Genomic DNA, 22434 nt, shown 5'->3' with positions numbered 1-22434 from the left:
TATTGCATGTATATTACAGGTGGGTATAGGATTCAAGCCCATTTATATCATGCACATTTAAATCTTGTGGTCTATCAAAATGATGAATTTTATTGTTTTTGATAAACCTATGAACTCACCAACCTTTTGGTTGACACTTTAAAGCATGTTTATTCTCAGGTATTAAAGAAATCTTCCGTTGTGCATTTGCTCATTTTAGAGATATTACTTGGAGTCATTCATGACATATTTCAAAAGACGTTGCATTCGAGTCGTTGAGTTCATCAAGAATATTATTAAGTCATTTATTGTTGGATATATTATGAAATGGTATGCATGCCGTCAACTTTCGATGTGATGAAAGTTTGTCTTTTAAAAACGAATGCAATGTTTGTAAAGTGTATCATTTAGAGGTCAAATAACTCGCAATGAAATTAATTATTATGTAACGTTTATAATCGATATGAATGGGACATTTCACTAGTAATAATTTGTTTAAGAGAGGGACCAATAAAATTAAGATTTACAAACATAAGGGACTAATAATGTAAATATTTAGAAATTAAATTGGGATGACTTGGAAGGTTACCTGTTATAACAGGTTAAATACATACAATAGAACAAATTAAATAGTTGAATGCATACAATAGAAGATTTGAAAGTTAGATACACGTAATAGGAATTTAATAAAAATTCAATGTATTTTCAAATAATTTTCCCTAAATTTTATTAAGTATTATATAATAATAATAATAATAAAAGTAGTAAATTGAAATAGTGGACCCCTCTCCACCTTTCCTTTTTATGTCTTCTCTTTCCAATATCTCCTTTCTCAACTTTTTTGTCATCTCCTTCAGCATCTCTCGCAAAGAGCATCCATTGAAGTAAGATTTGAAATTTTCAAACTTCAACTTGGATTGTAGTTTATTATACTCTATACAAAACATATATATCCATCATAATACCTATAAATCATCCCCAAGCTGTTTGATATAGCATAACATGTACCGAACTTTTGATGCCCCCAAATTTTTTATGCCCTGTGCGGTTGCATGCTTCGACCGGCCCCAGGCCCAGCTCTGCCTTTGACGAAAAAGTACCATGAATGGTTACACATTTTGGTTAATAGGTTTTCATAAATTGTTACACCGTTTGACAAAAATATAGCATGAATTGTTACACCTTTCAAGAATACATACACCCTTTCATGAAAAGTTCACACCTATATTAATTGTGTCTTTTGGCTAAAAAGACACAAACTAATAAACATAACCTTTCATTTATTGACTCTAAGTTAGCTTAAACAAATGTGCACTTCACACTCTCCTAATTTGTAATAAAACTTAACTCGAAATCTATTTGTCTCAAGTATATCACCATCACACGAAAAAGCCGATGATACTTAAACCACTAACATTATCTTAGTCGATTAGATGGATTTTCCTCACTCCTATTTTTTTGTAGGTTAGATCCTTTAAAGTGCTTTTAAGATATAATTGACGTGACATGAGTCAAAAGACAATGCTTTTAGTTTCAAACGCTTGCTCTCATGCCTGGTAAGGTCCTCCAAGAAAAGACACGAAAATCTGGATTCATTATGCCGATGTCCAAGCAAAAGCCGGTCGAATCGTTCAGGCCCCTTCCCCGGAACGTAGAATGTACTAGGTGGCCGTGTTATTTTTCGACGACCCTTTTGACGCAGGACGGGAAGTGAAGCAAACTCGACCAAAGGAAAAGTATGTTCCTCCTTCGTTTTCTGGTCCCAGTTCAATCCTTATCATGACCAATCGGCTAGAACACGAGACCGCCCGTGCCCGCCCATTCTGTCTCATCCTAAATGGAATCCTTTAGCTAGAATCCTATTGGTCTATATATTCTCATGATGAAAACTCAATTGTTTGAAAAAGTGAATGCTTATATAGGTTTAAAGTGATACTAATGATCCAGTTTTTCTAAAATAGAGAATGGAAAAATATTGATTTTTCTTTGAGCCAATAGTAGAGTAAATAAACAATAACATAACAATTTAAATAAAAAGGAAACCCGAATTGTTTATCACATTTCATTCTCGTGTTTCCTTTGGATAAAAATAAAAAGAAAATAGTAATTGTTGAGCTTTTCTTTGATTGAAAAGGAATGAAAGAAATTGGAAATGTGCAATTTTCGTAATAAATTAAAAGGTAAATTTCATTAGAAGATAACCTTATTATCTCAATTTTTTATAAAATGTAATCTAGTTACATTTGGATTAATTAAATTATTGTTATATCAAATATTAATAAAAAAAATTTATCTTTACTTTAAAGTTAGATATCCGTTAGAAAATTAACGATACTCTATTTTTATTCATATTTCAAACCTGAATAATGTAGTTCTTTGGAGAAAATATCTGGCGACGAGTACTTACGTTGGTGAACTCATGTTTGCGTTTATAGCGGTGGTTGTGGAATTGGTTCTATCCGCGCTGTTAATCGAAAACATGCAGGTAAGTTTCATACTTTCATATACTCTACGAGCTTATTCGATTTTGGTAATTAATCAAATTGTACTGTATTGTTAATTTTATCAAATATGAATAAAAAATGTAGTATCATTAATTTTTTTAACGGAGTTCTAATTTAAAAGTAATTTACTTCTCTTTTTAATTAGCTTTTGGAAAAATAATCCTTTAAATATTGGAAATGAAAAATGTTACTTTTTATAGAAAAATTGAGGTAAAAAAAGCGGAGTACATTTTAACGAAATTTACTCTTTAAATGATATTTGCGTATAAATGGATCGATTAAGAAGGAATAAAATTCATATATGCGTAACAACTAATAACTCAAAGTCTCACGTTACTTTCTACTGTATTATGTATGATTCACTTCTTTTTTTTTTTACCTAAAAGATAATAACTTTATATAACGACGTATTCATTAAAAAGATGAAGGATTCAAAACGAGAAGATACAAATGAAAAACGACAAGCCTTGGAGCGAGAAAGCAAACCCATCAAAACAACTAAACAAACTATCTAACTCTGAGTTTTGTCCTAACCGACGAACAAACCAAACGATATAAGAAAACCTATAACGAATCACATACAGCCATATAAACATGAAAGATCACCCACAACATAACAAAGTACAAGAGGAAACAAAAAACCGCATAACGGAGGTTAACGACCACCGTCCTTCACCGAACTGGAAGAAACATTCTTGCCCTTATCTTTGAGAATCAGCCTTGAATACTTACCCTCGTGTTCTTCGTACTTTTAGGATTTCGGTAGGCCCTAACAAGACAGGTGATTCATCAAATCACCAAACCCACAAACGACAAACGATTAATAAAGCTAGAACGATAAATAAAAACGATAAATGACACAGGGTATTTAACGTGGTTATATTTCAACTCCACACATTACAATGAGGCTAGGGGTTTCAATTTATAGGAAGAGTTAAACATGTCCACCAAGTTAAACTTGTCCTTCAATGTAAGACCCAAATATTTATTGTACATAATGTATTTATGGTGTACGATGCGTGTATGAAGTGTACGAGACATGTATGTGTTGCTTGCTCGAACGTCGAAGAAAACTGGACGTTGTTTGGAGTCACAAGGTGTACGTACCTTTTCGACCCCAAATAAAGTTTGTGTTGATATTTCAAAGCCTTACCATTGGAAAGAAAATCTTATTACGTTTCCAACGATATTTGATTCATCGAAAACGGAGTTACGGTCAATAAGTTATGGCCAAAACAAGTTTGCTGAAGTTCAGATGAAACAGGCAAATGCCGCGGCGCGACCAGAATGGCCACGGCGCGACAAATGCCTATTTTGAGGGTCAGAAAGCTTTAAAAAAGTGATCTAAAAAGTCCCCCTTTGGGCCACGGCGCGACAAACCTGCTCCGCGGCGCGACAATAGGCACGTTCTGGTACTTTTCAGCCTTTTAATGAGTTAAATGAGGGGCAAAGTTGGTATTTCACATATGGACGGGTCTTTGGCCATAAAACTGATCCTAATCTTATCTGAACCTCATTTCCTTCTCATTTCTTCCCTCCCACTCACACCCCAAACCCTAGAGAGAGAGTAAAGGGTTTAGAGAGAGAAAGCTCGAATCGGAGATGAAGAAGAGTGATTCGGGTCGGGTCTCAAGAGTTAAAGTTGTTCTCCTCGTTCACGGCTACGTTGTGATAGTGATGGTAAGTTCTAACTCCGAAATTCATCTTTATGATTTTGTATTCAAGTTAGGGTTTTTAGCTTTTTAGTTGTAAAACCCATTTAGATGATGAAGTGGGTTTATGGAAACTAGTTATTTTTGATACATGGCGGGTTTTGGGTTGATTGACGTTTTGACCATGATTAGGCTTTGGTTTTGGGTGTAATCACTTAGTTTAGTGATTTTGGAAGCGTTGGAACCCTTTTGGGTGTATTCGAGTTGACTAATTTTGAAATGGGTCAAAATTAGGGTTTATGTGTCAAAGTGGGTTTCGAGTGATGAAATTATGAGTTTGGGTCTTGCGTATGTTGGTTAAACGTTAGAACATTTGTGTTGACTTGGTTTTTGGGTGTAAACCCTAATTTAGGTCAAAACGGGTCAAATGGGCATTTCGGGACAAGTAAGCTCGATTCGTTGTCAAATTAAGTTTTAAATCAAGTTTTGGTAAATCAAGTAGGTAAATACTTGATTTAAGTGTTAGTGGTTGTCTTGGAAATATAATCACTAGTCGTTAGTGATTTTGGGGCGTTTTATGACTTTGGTCAAAATGAGCAATTTGAATTGGGTCAAAATTGAGGATGACACTAATTTGAATTAATTGGATGTTAAACGCATGTGTTAAGTGTTAAATGATGCTTTTGATGTAATTACTCGCGAGAAGTGATTTTAGGTTAAAATTTGGTGTTTTAGCAATAAAGTCAAACTTGGTCAACCATGGAATGGGTTTTGTTTAAAATACGAGCTAGTATGCGTTTAGAGGTTAAAGTTGACATATTTGGGTATTTCGAGAACGCGAGAACTAGTCTCGTTAGTTTTGGACCTTCGGGTAGCGTTAAAAGTGCAAAAGGGTATATTTTGCACTTGTTGTTCATTTGGGCGGGTCGAGAGTCCAAATGAGATTATATGTTGATTATGTGTATACCTATATGCGTATTATAGGTAAAATCTTGCTCGGTTGTGTGTGGTGGAGATTTCGCTCATGGTTTGTAATGCTCGAGTTCACAAGGTGAGTGGAATAATTATATATGTATATATATGATTTATTTACTTGTGGGGTATGGGTTTAAAGTTCGATGTTGACGATACCATATCCTCGTGCGAGTTTCTATTTAATGTATGGAGTTAAAGTTCGATGTTGACGATGCCATACCACTATTGTAGTGATTTTGATGAGGGGTTAAAGTTCGATGTTGACGATACCTCATATGTGGGTTTTAAGTTCGATGTGGACGATAGGGCGAATGGGGTTTAAGTTCGATGTTGACGATACCATTCGCGGGGCTAGTCTTGAATACTAATGGATGTTGTGAACATCAATGTTATTTGTGTTGTAATGTAGCATATTATATTGTTCAAGTTATATGCTATTGTTTGTGCTAGCTTGCGTATTGGAGATTTAGCGTTATACTTTACGATGGTATGCTAATTATATTGCTAGCGTGTATGCGGTAATTGTGTAAGTGATTGCAAGTAAGTAGGTTATATATGTATATGTATAATTATTGCATTCACTAAGCTTCAAGCTTACCCCTCTCGTTGTTTACCTTTTTCAGGTATTGTGTATGTGAAGTTAGCTAGTCGTTAGACTAGATGTGTAGGAGCGCTTGGGCTCGATGGGGTAGCTTTTGGAGTTTTGGACGCGGATTTGGGGATTTGGGGATTTGGTAGTCCCCGGAATTATGCTCTTGGTATCGGGTTGGGTTATTGTGTATTAACCCGTATTTCTTGTGATCGGGTCATTATTGCAAATGATTTTGTAAAGTGTAATTTGTGTACCAAGGCTCATGATAGGTTGTTAAACGTATCATTACGATGTTATGTTTTGATTAAAACAGAGTTGAAAATGTATTGTATTAATGGGACCTAACTAATAAAAAAAAAATGTACTCTGTTTTTGGTTAAACGGATCGGGGTTGTTACAAGTGGTATCAGAGCATAGTCTAAGGGAATTAGGTGACCTTGGAATAGGTGCCTAGTCTTAGACTTATTGACAGTGGTGCGTTATTTGCGAGACTTGTAGGAGTACGGGTCGGATTGAGATTTGTTAGTGCCTTAGAGTAGGTGACTAACTAGGACTAGTGCTTGTCCAATGTGGGATTATGTGGGGCCCTATTTCATGTGTAAATTAGTGCCTTGGATCGCTAGTGCCTAATGTAAGTAGGCAAACTTGGACATTGTTTTAGTGATAGTCACCTAGGTTGTAGGTTGACTTGTTGTTGTGGTATACTTGTGTACGTTTATTATTATTGTATATTGGTGTAAATATACAGGTATCTTTTGGTGCGGTGTCCTAGGGACGAATCTATTGGAGAGATTCGCATGTTTGGCTGTTTGAGTGATCAAGTTCACGGTAAGGACTTAGGTCATTCGGGTACTAGGAGTTATCGCGTGTTATTTTATGTGAATGTTGCGTCAGTCCGGGAAAGTACCTTGCATGACCATGTGAAAATGGTAAGGTACGCATTTGTAATAGTGACCGATCACCATTATTACGAAAGTGTATTTTGACACCAAGCATGACATGACAAGTACCGAACGGAGGAAACGTGGCATGGTTGGGGTAGAACGGGACGTGTTAGGAATCTTTTATTGGTTCCTGGGATATAGTGGTCTCGAGTGATGTGCTTGTTGTCACGTCGAGTTCTTTACGAGTCGGGAAGTGTTACGCTGGATTCGGTTAGCTAAGGTGAGTGAGCAACTCACGAGTTTGGCGCGTGCTTAGTCACCCTAAGTAGTGGGTGTACTGTTGAGAATGTTATTGGTTTTAGTTACCTATCGTAACTAGGATGACCGATTTACGTGTGCGTGTGTGCGGCGAAGACTTGAATTCCGTAATGGAATGCAATAAGTCTAATGATTGTAGTTTTGAGTTACACTCGGTAGAGTGTGTGGTTAGAGAATCGTGTTGGGATTCTTGTTGTGAGTCGCCTTGGAATTGGCGAATCGTGGAGTCGTTGGGTCGTTAAACTCATGGGAGTGGGACCCGTATGATGGTGATTGCGTTAGTGCGTTATGGATTGTAGGGTAACATTCCTAACGGAATATCCCTTGTAGTAGTGGTGTTATCGAGATGTAGAAGGGTGTAAGACTTGGTGTTCCCGAGCATCTCTTTAGTGTTAGATGAAGGGCTTCGTGAGGCTATATCGTTTGGCCTTGTGGACTATTGCGGGTAGCGTGTGATCGCTAGGAATTTTCGATAAGACGATAAACCGTAAGGTTTGCCGGGTAGGTATGACTGCGGGTCATTATTATTGAGAGATGGGTGACATCGGGTGTATGGAACCTAAAGATCGGGTTTCTAAAAATTCGGTTGATTGTGGTGGGAGTCTGCATGACACGGCGTCAGGTGCCTTCTTATACCTACTATTGTAATGTTCAACTCTGGTGATGGTGTGATCACTTTGTGCTTAGGGTGCCTGTGAGATACCCTTTGGAAGCATCGAAGATTTTAAATAGTGATCGACGGGTGATAGTAAATCGACGGTTGCGAAGGTTCAAGATTAGGAGCAATGCAGTAAATACTTCTTATGAAGTGGCAGATGAGCTAATCTGGTTGCTCTTATGTGATGGACGAGCAAGGATGACCGGTGAGCCGGTGATGGGCTTAATGGTCGATTAGGTCGAAGGTTATGATGAAGCGTTGATATTGCGGTCGATGCAATTATTGTGTCAGATTGGTCACTCTTCCCCATGAGAGTGAGTAATTGTTGATAATGGTTCGTTGCGTAGAAGGTCGGGTGATCTCGACTGAGATGCACGAATGATTTATCGGAGTGACGTATGCTTAGGCATAGAGACGTATGTGGGACTTTGGTAGAGTTCGATTTGCGAACGGTTAAGGCAGTCGATTATGATTTGTGGTATGAAGGTGTGAAGTCGTCGCGTGTACGACATCTCTGGTAATTTTGAATGACGGCTCTGAGAGACTAAAGTGAATTTGCAGTGATTCGGTGTTTACGATCAATGATGAGAATGATCACGTGTGTTGCGAAATGGTAATTCCGCGGTGTGTTATCATCTTGGCGGTGAGAATGTGAAGATGAATCCTAAGTGGGGGAGTTTTTACTGCCGAGGAATCTCCGGTGGTGTTAGATCAAGTGAAGCGTAAGTCTTCTTGTATAAGGTGGTCGTGCAGTACCAAGTGCGGTATGGGACCAAGTGTGAAGTTAGAGATCACGGACGTGAGAGAATGTAACTGTCATTGCGGGTGCTCTCGTGATGTAAAATTGGGTTGGTGCGAAACCCGAATAGTGCTGTTGAGTAGGTACGAGTTCGATTTCGGTATGGATACTGTATTTTCCCTTTCGGGAAACGTGATTGTGGATATTATCGGTGGATTATTCCACTTTATGGATGATTGTGGGGCGGGGAGTTCTATTTTCGATTGTCTCACATAGAGACACGCGGGTTTTGTTTGTTTGCGAGGGTGCATTCCCTAGTGATGCGACCCGTTAGCCGCATTGAAATGTCGAAACCATCCTTAAGGGACGGCCTAGGTTGGAGGATTCACCTGACATTGGTGAATACTTTTGGAGGTCGCGTGACGAATTGCGAATTGTTGGGATGATAATTCGCTATTGACAGGATTCTAGTACACAAATAGTTTCCATGCTAGTGATAGGAAGCCGTATTGTATGGATGTGTTGTTGGGTTTAGGGGAGAAACCCTGTGTCGAGTGTTGATGTTTTGTCTAACTTGTGGTGTATTATTGTCGTCCTGGATTAATTCAGAGACGGAAGGTCGTGTGCGGATCCATTCATGGGAAAGTTTGTATCCCTAGTGTGATTGGTTGGTGATACCGAAATTTCTTCGTTGAAGGAATGACCCGGTTGTGGAGACGAGGGGAGTTGGTTCTTGAATCGGAGAACATTCATGATTGAACGGTTGAGTGTAAATTTATGAACCGGTGAAGCACGGAGTTTTAACGCGGCATGAATCCTTCTCAATTTGGATTAATGCAAGACTTGGGTCACAGCGTAGTGGACCTAGTAGATCGCGTTGGGTGATATAGTTAAGGATGTAGCTTGTTGCGAGTTATAGCCGAGAGAACTTGAAGGGATGTTAAGTGGTAAGTGTTATTCGTAAGGATTTACTTTTACTAGGTCTTCGTCGTTTTGGATGTTGACCTTCTTGTAGGACGTGGCTACTATTGGCATTGTACTTGTTAAGGGTATACCAAAGGGGTGATATCTCGGTACGAGATTGGTTGAGTTCTTCCCGATGTGAGGGATTGAGCAAGTTTCTAGTGCTCGGATTCGTGGATTTGGTAAATCGCGGATGGAGATTAAGTTGAAAGGGGGTGATTCATCGGAAGGGTCGCTTAAGTGCGGTGTAAGATCTTCGTGTTGCGGGAAATTTCGTAGACTTCGAGTTCGAAAGTACGTCGAAGGACCATAGGATGTAGGTCCGGATGGGTTAAGTGACGAAGATCACGAGGACGTGATCGAGTTTAAGTGGGGGAGAGTTGTAAGACCCAAATATTTATTGTACATAATGTATTTATGGTGTACGATGCGTGTATGAAGTGTACGAGACATGTACGTGTTGCTTGCTCGAACGTCGAAGAAAACTGGACGTTGTTTGGAGTCACAAGGTGTACGTACCTTTTCGACCCCAAATAAAGTTTGTGTTGATGTTTCAAAGCCTTACCATTGGAAAGAAAATCTTATTACGTTTCCAACGATATTTGATTCATCGAAAACGGAGTTACGGTCAATAAGTTATGGCCAAAACAAGTTTGCTGAAGTTCAGATGAAACAGGCAAATGCCGCGGCGCGACCAGAATGGCCACGGCGCGACAAATGCCTATTTTGAGGGTCAGAAAGCATTAAAAAAGTGATCTAAAAAGTCCCCCTTTGGGCCACGGCGCGACAAACCTGCTCCGCGGCGCGACAATAGGCACGTTCTGGTACTTTTCAGCCTTTTAATGAGTTAAATGAGGGGCAAAGTTGGTATTTCACATATGGACGGGTCTTTGGCCATAAAACTGATCCTAATCTTATCTAAACCTCATTTCCTTCTCATTTCTTCCCTCCCACTCACACCCCAAACCCTAGAGAGAGAGTAAAGGGTTTAGAGAGAGAAAGCTCGAATCGGAGATGAAGAAGAGTGATTCGGGTCGGGTCTCAAGAGTTAAAGTTGTTCTCCTCGTTCACGGCTACGTTGTGATAGTGATGGTAAGTTCTAACTCCGAAATTCATCTTTATGATTTGGTATTCAAGTTAGGGTTTTTAGCTTTTTAGTTGTAAAACCCATTTAGATGATGAAGTGGGTTTATGGAAACTAGTTATTTTTGATACATGGCGGGTTTTGGGTTGATTGACGTTTTGACCATGATTAGGCTTTGGTTTTGGGTGTAATCACTTAGTTTAGTGATTTTGGAAGCGTTGGAACCCTTTTGGGTGTATTCGAGTTGACTAATTTTGAAATGGGTCAAAATTAGGGTTTATGTGTCAAAGTGGGTTTCGAGTGATGAAATTATGAGTTTGGGTCTTGCGTATGTTGGTTAAACATTAGAACATTTGTGTTGACTTGGTTTTTGGGAGTAAACCCTAATTTAGGTCAAAACGGGTCAAATGGGCATTTCGGGACAAGTAAACTCGATTCGTTGTCAAATTAAGTTTTAAATCAAGTTTTGGTAAATCAAGTAGGTAAATACTTGATTTAAGTGTTAGTGGTTGTCTTGGAAATATAATCACTAGTCGTTAGTGATTTTGGGGCGTTTTATGACTTTGGTCAAAATGAGCAATTTGAATTGGGTCAAAATTGAGGATGACACTAATTTGGATTAATTGGATGTTAAACGCATGTGTTAAGTGTTAAATGATGCTTTTGATGTAATTACTCGCGAGAAGTGATTTTAGGTTAAAATTTGGTGTTTTAGCAATAAAGTCAAACTTGGTCAACCATGGAATGGGTTTTGTTTAAAATACGAGCTAGTATGCGTTTAGAGGTTAAAGTTGACATATTTGGGTATTTCGAGAACGCGAGAACTAGTCTCGTTAGTTTTGGACCTTCGGGTAGCGTTAAAAGTGAAAAAGGGTATATTTTGCACTTGTTGTTCATTTGGGCGGGTCGAGAGTCCAAATGAGATTATATGTTGATTATGTGTATACCTATATGCGTATTATAGGTAAAATCTTGCTCGGTTGTGTGTGGTGGAGATTTCGCTCATGGTTTGTAATGCTCGAGTTCACAAGGTGAGTGGAATAATTATATATGTATATATATGATTTATTTACTTGTGGGGTATGGGTTTAAAGTTCGATGTTGACGATACCATATCCTCGTGCGAGTTGCTATTTAATGTATGGAGTTAAAGTTTGATGTTGACGATGCCATACCACTATTGTAGTGATTTTGATGAGGGGTTAAAGTTCGATGTTGACGATACCTCATATGTGGGTTTTAAGTTCGATGTGGACGATAGGGCGAATGGGGTTTAAGTTCGATGTTGACGATACCATTCGCGGGGCTAGTCTTGAATACTAATGGATGTTGTGAACATCAATGTTATTTGTGTTGTAATGTAGCATATTATATTGTTCAAGTTATATGCTATTGTTTGTGCTAGCTTGCGTATTGGAGATTTAGCGTTATACTTTACGATGGTATGCTAATTATATTGCTAGCGTGTATGCGGTAATTGTGTAAGTGATTGCAAGTAAGTAGGTTATATATGTATATGTATAATTATTGCATTCACTAAGCTTCAAACTTACCCCTCTCGTTGTTTACCTTTTTAGGTATTGTGTATGTGAAGTTAGCTAGTCGTTAGACTAGATGTGTAGGAGCGCTTGGGCTCGATGGGGTAGCTTTTGGAGTTTTGGACGCGGATTTGGGGATTTGGGGATTTGGTAGTCCCCGGAATTATGCTCTTGGTATCGGGTTGGGTTATTGTGTATTAACCCGTATTTCTTGTGATCGGGTCATTATTGCAAATGATTTTGTAAAGTGTAATTTGTGTACCAAGGGTCATGATAGGTTGTTAAACGTATCATTACGATGTTATGTTTTGATTAAAACAGAGTTAAAAATGTATTGTATTAATGGGACCTAACTAATAAAAAAAAAAATGTACTCTGTTTTTGGTTAAACGGATCGGGGTTGTTACATTCAAACAAAAGACATTCCATAAATATCTATTACTTGCTCCATACTCCATTCCTACTAGAAGATTTAATTAAAGCAACAGAATCTCTACGACTTGTTCGCCAAGTCAAGCTCCCTACAACTTGTTCACCAAGTCAAGCTCTCTACAACTTGTTCACCAAGTCAAGCTCTCTACGACTTGTTCACCAAGTCAAGCCTTATTCCTTTGATCAAATTCTTCACACATTCAACTATCTCCCACTTGAAGACTTTGAGCAAACTCTTCACTACTCAACAATCTCCCACTTGAAGATTTTGAACAAACCCGAACATCAATCTCCATTCCATCCAAGAAAGTTAAACCACCATTATACCGCTAAACTCCATTTGGGACACGCACACTCAACATCGCTGGAAGAGTAGACTTTCGATACAAGGTCTTCAACACTACTTTTCGGAACTAGAAACCAATAACCACCTCAACTGTCAATGTTGTTCAAACACCCATAGCAACTCCCGATCTCCTCTCAGCTACGACTTTTGATACCGCCGGAATCAAACATCCGGGTCACGGCGCTCTTCCACACCTGAGGGAAGGAAGTCTTTCGACATCATAACCGCTAAGCTTCAACCCGATCTCCAATTACTAACTTGGGCCATCTCGATTTCTTGCACCACCATCTTCTTACACAAGAAGATCAATTGAAGTATGCAACTATTAAATTATAGGATTCTTCACGAGACTACACCGCCTCACTGATCACTATAGACATGTCCAATCCCGAACCCACATGTCAATGATCATCCTCGTACAGAATTTCCCGTCTATCTATGATTTCCTTTTACCAGCAATCAGAAAATCCAACAGACGTCTTTGTAGACTCTTCATTAAGGCTCCAGTGAGAACAACCTCGAAATATAGACCTTTTCAACTTTTCGCTTTCTCGCTGGTACACTGACCTCCTCATAGCTATGAATTTCACAAACCTCATCTTCTCATCCCAAGCACGCTCCCACTGTATGAGTAAGAAATAAAACTGCGACTATCCGAGAACAATCTGGTTCGTTCCACCGGTCAGTTGCAAATCTCTTTGCCATTTGAGGGTATGTTTGCAGCATCTAAGTACTCTAGTGTTATACGCACTAATCATGTGAATACCAGAGACCCACGTTGCATAACCGTCTCCATAACTCCCATTAGTCGTCAAACTCCCACTAGCTCAGTACTTCCGTCGGTTATCAAAATCCCATCGAATTCCCGACACCCTCTAGAAAGCTCAAGTTCCAAGACTTACAAGATTATCCACTTCTACCATCACCTAAAGATTCCTAATTGGTCACCTCCAAGAAAACCGCTCGCTTTGTTGTAGCGATGTCAACCAAACCCAAAGCGTCAATCGAATGCGTCATATCCGACAACTTCAAACCAATTCTCCAGTGAGAGAAGCTCTAACCCTGCCCACATATTTCATATACTATAGAATATTTGACTAAATACATTAGTCGACCCGTTCAATAATCCGATGTTGGACTTTGGTTTGTAATCCATCAAACCTCCCCTCAAACCTAAGTTCAACTCGGCGTCCCTCCAATGATAGTCAAGATCCAACCTTCTTTACTACCTGCCGCAACCTCGGAACACAACTTGAATGGGACCACATCAAGTCTACTTACGGTACAAGGCTCTAAGATCAACTCATCCACTGAGGGTGCACAACCGCGTGTGCTAACCAAGGGGTTAAGCCAACCGTTGACATGCTGCAAATGTCACGTTGCGTTATCCACATTTCCAGACTACAACCTACGAGTATCATAGATTCACGATAACTCCCACTGTCGATTTTCAAACGAATGTCCCCCTGTTTATTACTTGGCCGCCCAAAAAACCCGAGAGAAACCAACTCCTGTGCACACAATTGTTTCTTCCCCATATCCCGATGTATGACTATGGTTTGTACCCAAAACAAACATCCCCTCAAAACCAAAATCCATATGGGTCTCCCTTCCAACGATAGTTCGGACCCAAACTTTACCGCCGCCAAACGGAACTCTCAACTGTCTGTGTGCGGACCAGTGAGATTTCGATACAAGACTTCAGGATCAACTCAACGTTACCAAGAGAACGCACGCACGCTGAGAGGTGCGCCCACGAAGTCGTCCATCACATTCGGAATATATTTTTGGCTCCTGTAACAAACCTTTATCTCTGAAAAATCACAGCCTTTATCGCCCCGAAGATTCGCAAAACAAATCATCTCGCCACTCGCAACATCAAAACTGAAACTCTTTCATAAAACTGCCGAAACTTTAAAAAATCGTATCTCAAGATCCAACGGTCCGATCATCACCAAAATTTTACCACTCTTAGAGAAGAAACTGTGGAACCTGCAGTCCACGTGTCACGTCGATCCAACAGTAGACGAACCCTCTATGAATTTTCTCTTACAACAGTTCCAAACCCAAATGACTGCAACTTCGAAAAAACATAACTCAAGATCTAACGGTCCGATCATTGCCAAATTTTGACCAAGACTAAAACTACGAGTCTAACATCTACAGTAAAATTTTCAATGCGATCCAACGGTTAACGAACCCGTAGTAATTTTTCTCCTCTAACAGCTCCGAAACAAAATAGGTTAAACCTGAACGGCAGCAGCTTCGAAAAATTATATCTCGAGATCTAACGGTTCGATCTTCCTAAAATTTTTACAAATACTAGATCTATGACTCCATCACCTTCGGTAAAAATTTCAAGCCGATCCAACGACTAACGTACTCGCAGTAATTTTTCTTCTCCAGATGCGCAGTAGAATCCGAATTTTGAAAAGTTCATCATTCCCTCGAACGGGACTGCAAGGAATGATAACTTAGATCCGATACCCGTATCTTCCCGAAAAATCTCTTCTTTGTCTTCAGCAACAAATCTTCGATATCTCGACACAAGTTGCAAGACACACAACCCTGTCGTTTAATCTAACCTTGATGAACACCCGAATCATCAAACATATCGAATATCTTGGTTTCAAATCGCCATCGTGCCCGTCTTCGAACCTTAAAGCTCTGATACCACTTGTTAGGAATTCGGTAGGCCCAAACAAGACAGGTGATTAATCAAATCACCAAACCCACAAACGACAAACGATTAATAAAGCTAGAACGATAAATAAAAACGATAAATGACACAGGGTATTTAACGTGGTTATATTCCAACTCCAAAACACGGAGAAAGGTTTACTCCACGGGCGCAAATCAGAGATTTTTTTCTATTAATTTCGTGCACACATTACAATGAGGCTAGGGGTTACAATTTATAGGAAGAATTAAACTTGTCCACCAAGTTAAACCTGTCCTTCAAGCAAAAGACATTCCATAAATATCTATTACTTGCTCCATACTCCATTCCTACTAGAAGATTTAATTAAGGCAACAGAATCTCTATGACTTGTTCGCCAAGTCAAGCTCCCTACAACTTGTTCACCAAGTCAAGCTCTCTACAACTTGTTCACCAAGTCAAGCTCTCTACGACTTGTTCACCAAGTCAAACCTTGTTCCTTTGATCAAATTCTTCACATATTCAACAATCTCCCACTTGAAGACTTTGAGCAAACTCTTCACTACTCAACACGTACGTAACCCTTTTCCAATTATACCTAAAGCTAGTAGGAGCGGGAACAGACACAACTTTCTTCATGGACTTATTCTTTGATCCATTGGACCTACTAACTTTGGGCCCGCTAACAAGATCACCTTTAACTTGTCCTGGCCCAATAACCCATGATGGGTATTTATCATTCATGATTCTAATAAAGATCACTTGTTACGCAGATAACCCATGACTTTCCAAAGTTTTGTTATCAGCCTCGATCATAGTCTCAGAATTCACCTTACCAAACTTAGGGACAACATTTTCAATGGAGCACAAAAGCGTCCAAATTGTAAACTTTGCTCGACATTGCCACTACCACTGCCAACATACGAACCATCTTAGTAACAATACACACTACTGAAGAGGCTGCATCATCATTACAATGCTCACGGGAAAAATGCACATAAGTCTCCATTGAACAAACAATTCGAGCCGTGACTAAACGACTCGAATAACGTTAGTTATTATTCGCGTATAGTTGACTTCACCACGTTAATTATTTTATGTTTTTTACTTTGATTTTACAGTAACTTCAGAACAAATTATTTTTTATCTTTTCTCCTTATTCCCCCGATTGTTTTTTAACGGCCGTATCGACATCATTCAGAGCGGACTTAACTGCATTCGCGATCATATGTCACTCACACACGCGTTAGGAGGAAACCCAAATCGCAACAATCCTGGTAGTACGCTAAAGGTTGGGAAAAACTCTCTGATAAGTTAATTGCTGGCAGTACCAATTTGATCATGGCCCTTGAAATCGAACATGCGCCTACTTGTAGTCTTATTGAGGATAAACAGGCCACCCTCTCGTATACCACTGAGGCAATGCGTTGGTGGTCCTATTCCACCGATTTTTCTTTATTCTTAGAGTGAAAAAGAAAATTTAGAGAATACAAAGGAGATCAAGAGAATTCACAGGCTAATAGAGGCACACATCACTTATTTATATTCTTCTAAAGAGTGTAATTAATTAGAAGCATATGAAAAAGCTTCAAGAAAGAGGCTCAAATCACATTTTTAGCAGGTTGGCCTTTGTGACTTCTCATAAATGAGGTCAGGCGTTCGATCTTGATGAGCTGCAAAATATTTTATTTGAGGTTATCGCCTATTTCATAGGCTTCAGAGGTTGCGGACGTCTTGTGTTCGAGCCTCACTCGAGGAGGTTTACCACACGCGATGCCCGTATGAATTCGCCGTGGGGATTTCCTTCTGAGGGGCGGTATGACTGTAATGTTCGTCTCAGGAAATAATGGGATGAGTGGGTTCCGAGATCAGGTTCGGACGCCATCAGTGACTCCTAACCACCATTTAAAAAAAATGTGTTTTTCGTTTAAACTTTGTTTATCTCCTGTTAAATGTTGTTAATCTTTATTTCTAAATTGAGTAATAAAGGTAGAAAATAAATAATTACGGAGTATAATTTCAGCTTAAATTTTCATCAGATTCAGTCAATTAATTTCAAGCTAAAAGTAATGAAATTTATATGTAGTTTGTTTATTGCTTATACCTATTGAATATAGTTAACAACCTTACAGTTTATAAAGGTGGAGTGGATTGATCTCCGGAATATAATTGTATAAATTGGTTTTAGATTTTTAGAAGGGGAGAAGCAAATAGTACTATATGCTTATGCAGTATGGATATTTGTGTGAAGCATTAGATTGAACATTTTTGTTACAAAAAGAGTTAATATGTTTGATCTTAAATGGCTGATTAATATTTAATAATAAGGTTACCAGAAGTCCAGAATTGATGGAAACCCAGGTTCAATTAAAATTTCGACTTATATCACTAAAGATAAATTATTAAAGTTTGAAATGTTGGGTAAATAGTGTAATCCAAAATGCTCCTTACGTAGGTTCTTTTGTGGTTGGCCCGGTCCCCCTACACAACTGGGGCAACTAGGGCTTCAAATGGTGGAACTCTCATCGTCGTAGTTTGACGACCTGAAGGGGCGAAAACTTTTTGTTAGCTAAAGGGAGGTGGGCGAACACTTTCAAGCTTGGTAGCAACTGATACTAGGTTGAGTGAATTTCATGGAGTATTATCCACTTGTGAGCGAAAATCTTTGTGCGGGGATTATGAACAAAATTAAGTTATATGTGGTTACCTGTTAACTTTAGTGATTTGATGATCTTTTATTGACTACTAGTTTATTGATTTAAGCTTATTTTACATTGCAAAGAAACTCCTTTTATAGTAAACAAGGGGGCTCTTAATTATAATAAGGAGCCTAAACATGATCTTGGTAAGTTGCAATTTTAATTTATGATTGAGGTAGCAGTTTTTTTTTTTTTTTTTTTTTTTTTTTTTTTTTTTTTTTTTTTTTATTCTAACATTGGAAGGTGTTCGACGTTCAACCTGCAAGAAAGTTTTATTGGTAATGTTATGAAACTATGAATGTAATGATACCGCAACCCGCATGCGCACCTCATATGTATGCGGGCGCTTAATAGTGTGCGTATGCGTGTGCTTGTGTGCACTATGCGGTATGCGGTATGCGGATTTGTATCTGATGCCTTTGTTCTCGGTACAGCGATTGCTTGGCTAACAAGTAAATATATTTTCCATAATTACATCCGTGATTCGGGGAGTTTGTTATGGAAAGGATTGCCAATATCTCGGATGGTTCTAGAATTAGGGTTTGCCTATATATACAAACCCTAACTATCATTATAGGGATCATCACATTACGTAACTACCATCTGCCACACGTCTTACGTAATTAAGCATCATTCTCCGTCTCTTCATGGTTAACAGGTTAGTTCTTCATTAAGCTAGCACCTACAACCTTATTTGGGGCCTTCTGATCAGCGACCGCTATCGAAGGTGGACTTAATCACTTGGCCACCCCGCCGACATCGTCATGTCAGCCAGGGTTATTCACGGTAGCCGGACCGGAGAGCCTTGTTCTAAGATCCTTAAACCCCACCAACGTATTGAGCAGGCATGTTAAACCCTATGGTGAAAACATGCAATGATCAAGTGGTGCTTTCATTGAGAGCCGAATTAGTTCAAGACCGTTTAATTGCTTTTTCTTTTAAAAGGTTTTGAATTATAAGGCTTATTATTCACGAAATTTATTTTTGAATTTTTTCTTTTAACAGTATCATGACTTCCGGGGACTCGTCGGGACGTACACAAACGGATAATCAAAACACACCATCTGGCAGTCAGCATACGCAGGCTATGACTACAGGGGCGGGATACGTGCCTTATCTTTCACCTGTATCCGGCGAGCCTTTTCATAGGTATAAGCCGATATATCCAGATGGGATTACACCGTCAAGGGCAAACTCGCCAGTTACCACCACGCGGTTGGATTTTTTCGCAGTGGATCCAAGGGTCATCTTGGTAGGCACTAGCGGTGAAACAGTAGGCCCGCACGTAGTATGCTGCGGCCAGGTACCTATTTATAGTACCACGGTTTCAATCCCTCTGCAGACACAGAGTGTGCAGCAGAATTCATCGTTTACACCGCTGCAACCTTGGCAACCATCGCGTCCAATTTCGCAGTTTTTGACTCCTGCGGATGCGCAGGCGTTACTTAATAGTTGGGGGTTCGGTGTCATTCCGGATGCCAATTCTCATTGGACGCCGATAACCGCAGAACAGCAAAGCACTGCGCATACGGTTGGGCTTATAGCGGCATATCTTCAGGTCTCGCAGGCATCTGCGCCACAGGTTTAAGCACCTTTTCAGATACCCGTATACTCTGTGCCTGCAAGCCTGCCTTCTTTTCCAAATCAGCCTTGGCTGTATCCGCAGACGCCAGGGCAGCCATGGCAAAATATTCAGGGGCAGGCGAATCTCGCAGGCCAATTTATGCAGGCGGCACCTCCCGACATGGTTCACCTATTTTCACAACCTGATTTTGTTCAGGATATGATGAGGCGTTTCTTCGCAGGGCTCAAAGGTGACCCGGTTAAACCACCTTTTGAGCTACCAACAACTTTTGATAAGTTTCCTCCGCATATAGCTACATATCCGTTTCCATCTGCGCCAAAGATACCTCATACGTTAGGTACTTACAATGGCTTAACTGATCCAGATGACTTCTTACAGCATTTTGAAGGCGCAATGCGCACTCAAGGTTGGGTGGATCCGGTTGCGTGCCAGATATTTCCAATGACACTGCAGGGTATTGCTCGTGAATGGTTTAATAAGCTGCCGGCGGGTAGTATAGCCGGGCTTATGGACATGCGGGCGAAATTCTTGCTGCAATATCAGAATCAGAGGCCACGCAAACGCACTCATATTGAATGTCATGATATTGTGCAGAAATCCAAGGAATCTTTGGGTGAATTTCTCACCAGATATACTAATGAGTGTCTGCGCATATCAGATCTCAAACCAGAGCAACAGATTTCCGGACTCATACATGGTATAAACTCAGAGCGTCATCCAACACTGGTAAGGCGTCTGCGCCATACAGTCCCAACAACTTATGCTGAGGCGCTTAATGAATGCCACGACTATATGCGGAGTGGCGAAGATAATGATATCCCAACAGCTAGCTCACGCAACGAGAGGAAGGACGACGATGATCGTTCGCGCGATCAAAATCGTGGTAACAACTCTCGCGGAAGGTATCCTAGCGGTGGTCCTATCAGGAATGATAAAGGGAAATCAAATGGCAATTATCGAAAAAATAATCAGCGCGGCATCAATAATCAGAACTATGCCCTGCTTAAAAGTTTGTCTAAAACGCCAAAAGAAATTTTGGCAACCGAACCGGTATGCGAAACCTTTGCGGTTCCAACTCCGCTTACAGAATTCGGTAAGCTGGATAAAACAAAGTATTGCGAATTTCATGAGATTACGGGCATGACACTAATCGATGCAAAAACTTGATGGAACGAGTGCTCGAGGCACTACGTGTAGGTAAATTGGATCACCTAAAACCACCTAAGAAGGACAAGGGAAAATCCGCAGAGGAAGGTTCGAAGGCTAAAACTTTCGCATGGCAAAAAGTTGATAAAGCAAAAAACGCGGACTTAACCATTAACATGGTTGACGCAGAGAAAGTCAGCCAGAGGAGAAAATACAATGATCATCATGACTGGGAACTTCTCCCAATCACGTTTCCTCCTGTAATGTCAATCGACACAGTTAACGAGCTCATTATCATCAAGTGTCGCATCCCTACTTGCGGAGTACAAATTAAACGCATGCATGTTGACACCGGGAGTGGTGTCGACATTATGTACGAACATTGCTATCGTTTCCTTCCTGCAGAAGTTAGGACGCAGCTATGCCAGTCTGATGTTACGTTATCCGGGTTCTCTGGAGAAAGCTCATGGCCAATAGGGCGGATAGAGCTGATGGTAGAGCTTGCGGATGACAGGAATCCACAGATGGTCAGACATGAGTTGGTTGATTTTTATGTGGTCCGATAGACTTCGCGGTATAACGCGCTGCTAGGAAGAAACTTCATACGGCGTTTTAACATTATACCATCAGTGGTGCATGGCTTGATTAAGTTTCCTACAGTGGGAGGCGTTCCCACGATTGCGTCACATCAAACAACTGAGTTGTGTGGCTCAGTTGTGCCTATAAGCTCTCCCAGCGTGGGGGAACAACTCGCAAACTGTGCGGTCATAGCGAATCGTTTACATCCGGATAAGCGAATTAAAATCGGCGCAGGTTTGTCAGCTGAAACCAAGGCTAAGCTACATGGAATATTATCCGCAAACGCAGATGTTTTTGCGTGGCGTGAATCAGACATGACTGGTGTTCCGCGAGACATTGCGGAACATAAATTAAATGTTAATCCATCACTCACGCCCGTTAGGCAAAAGAAGCGGCATATGGCTCTTGAACGCAGTGATTGGTTGTGCGCAGAAGTAGATAACCTAGTCAAAGCAAACATTCTGCGGGAAGTGCGCTATCAGACATGGGTTGCTAATCCTGTGTTGGTGAAAAAGGCTGACGGTAACTGGCGGATGTGTGTTGATTTTAAGGATATTAATAAAGCATGTCCCAAGGACAACTATCCTCTCCCGGAGATAGATTGGAAGGTGGAATCACTGTCAGGTTTTCGGTACAAGTGTTTTCTAGATACATACAAAGGTTATCACCAAATATTAATGGCTGCGGAAGATAAGGACAAAACTGCTTTTCATACGCCGCAAGGTATCTACTGTTATAAGAAGATGCCCTTCGGATTAAAAAACGCAGGCGCAACCTATCAGCGCGTAATTGATGCGGCATTCAAACACCAAATTGGTAGGAATCTTGAAGCGTACGTTGACGACTTGGTAATTAAGAGCAACACTGAGGAAGAAATGCTCGCGGACATCTTAGAAACATTTGCGTCTCTACGCAGGATAAACATGAAGCTTAACCCCCTCAAATGTAGTTTTGGGGAAGAGGAAGGCAATTTTCTAGGTCATGTGGTGACAGCGAGGGGAATCAAGGCGAATCCCAAAAAGATTGAAGCCACTGATAGTTTGCCATCTCCGAAGATAAAGAAAGATGTGCAGAGTCTAACAGGGAAGCTTGAGGCGATCAC

The sequence above is a fragment of the Rutidosis leptorrhynchoides genome, chromosome 4 (assembly GCF_046630445.1).
Source record: "Rutidosis leptorrhynchoides isolate AG116_Rl617_1_P2 chromosome 4, CSIRO_AGI_Rlap_v1, whole genome shotgun sequence".
Lineage (NCBI taxonomy): Eukaryota > Viridiplantae > Streptophyta > Magnoliopsida > Asterales > Asteraceae > Rutidosis > Rutidosis leptorrhynchoides.
This window is presented reverse-complemented; position numbering follows the sequence as displayed.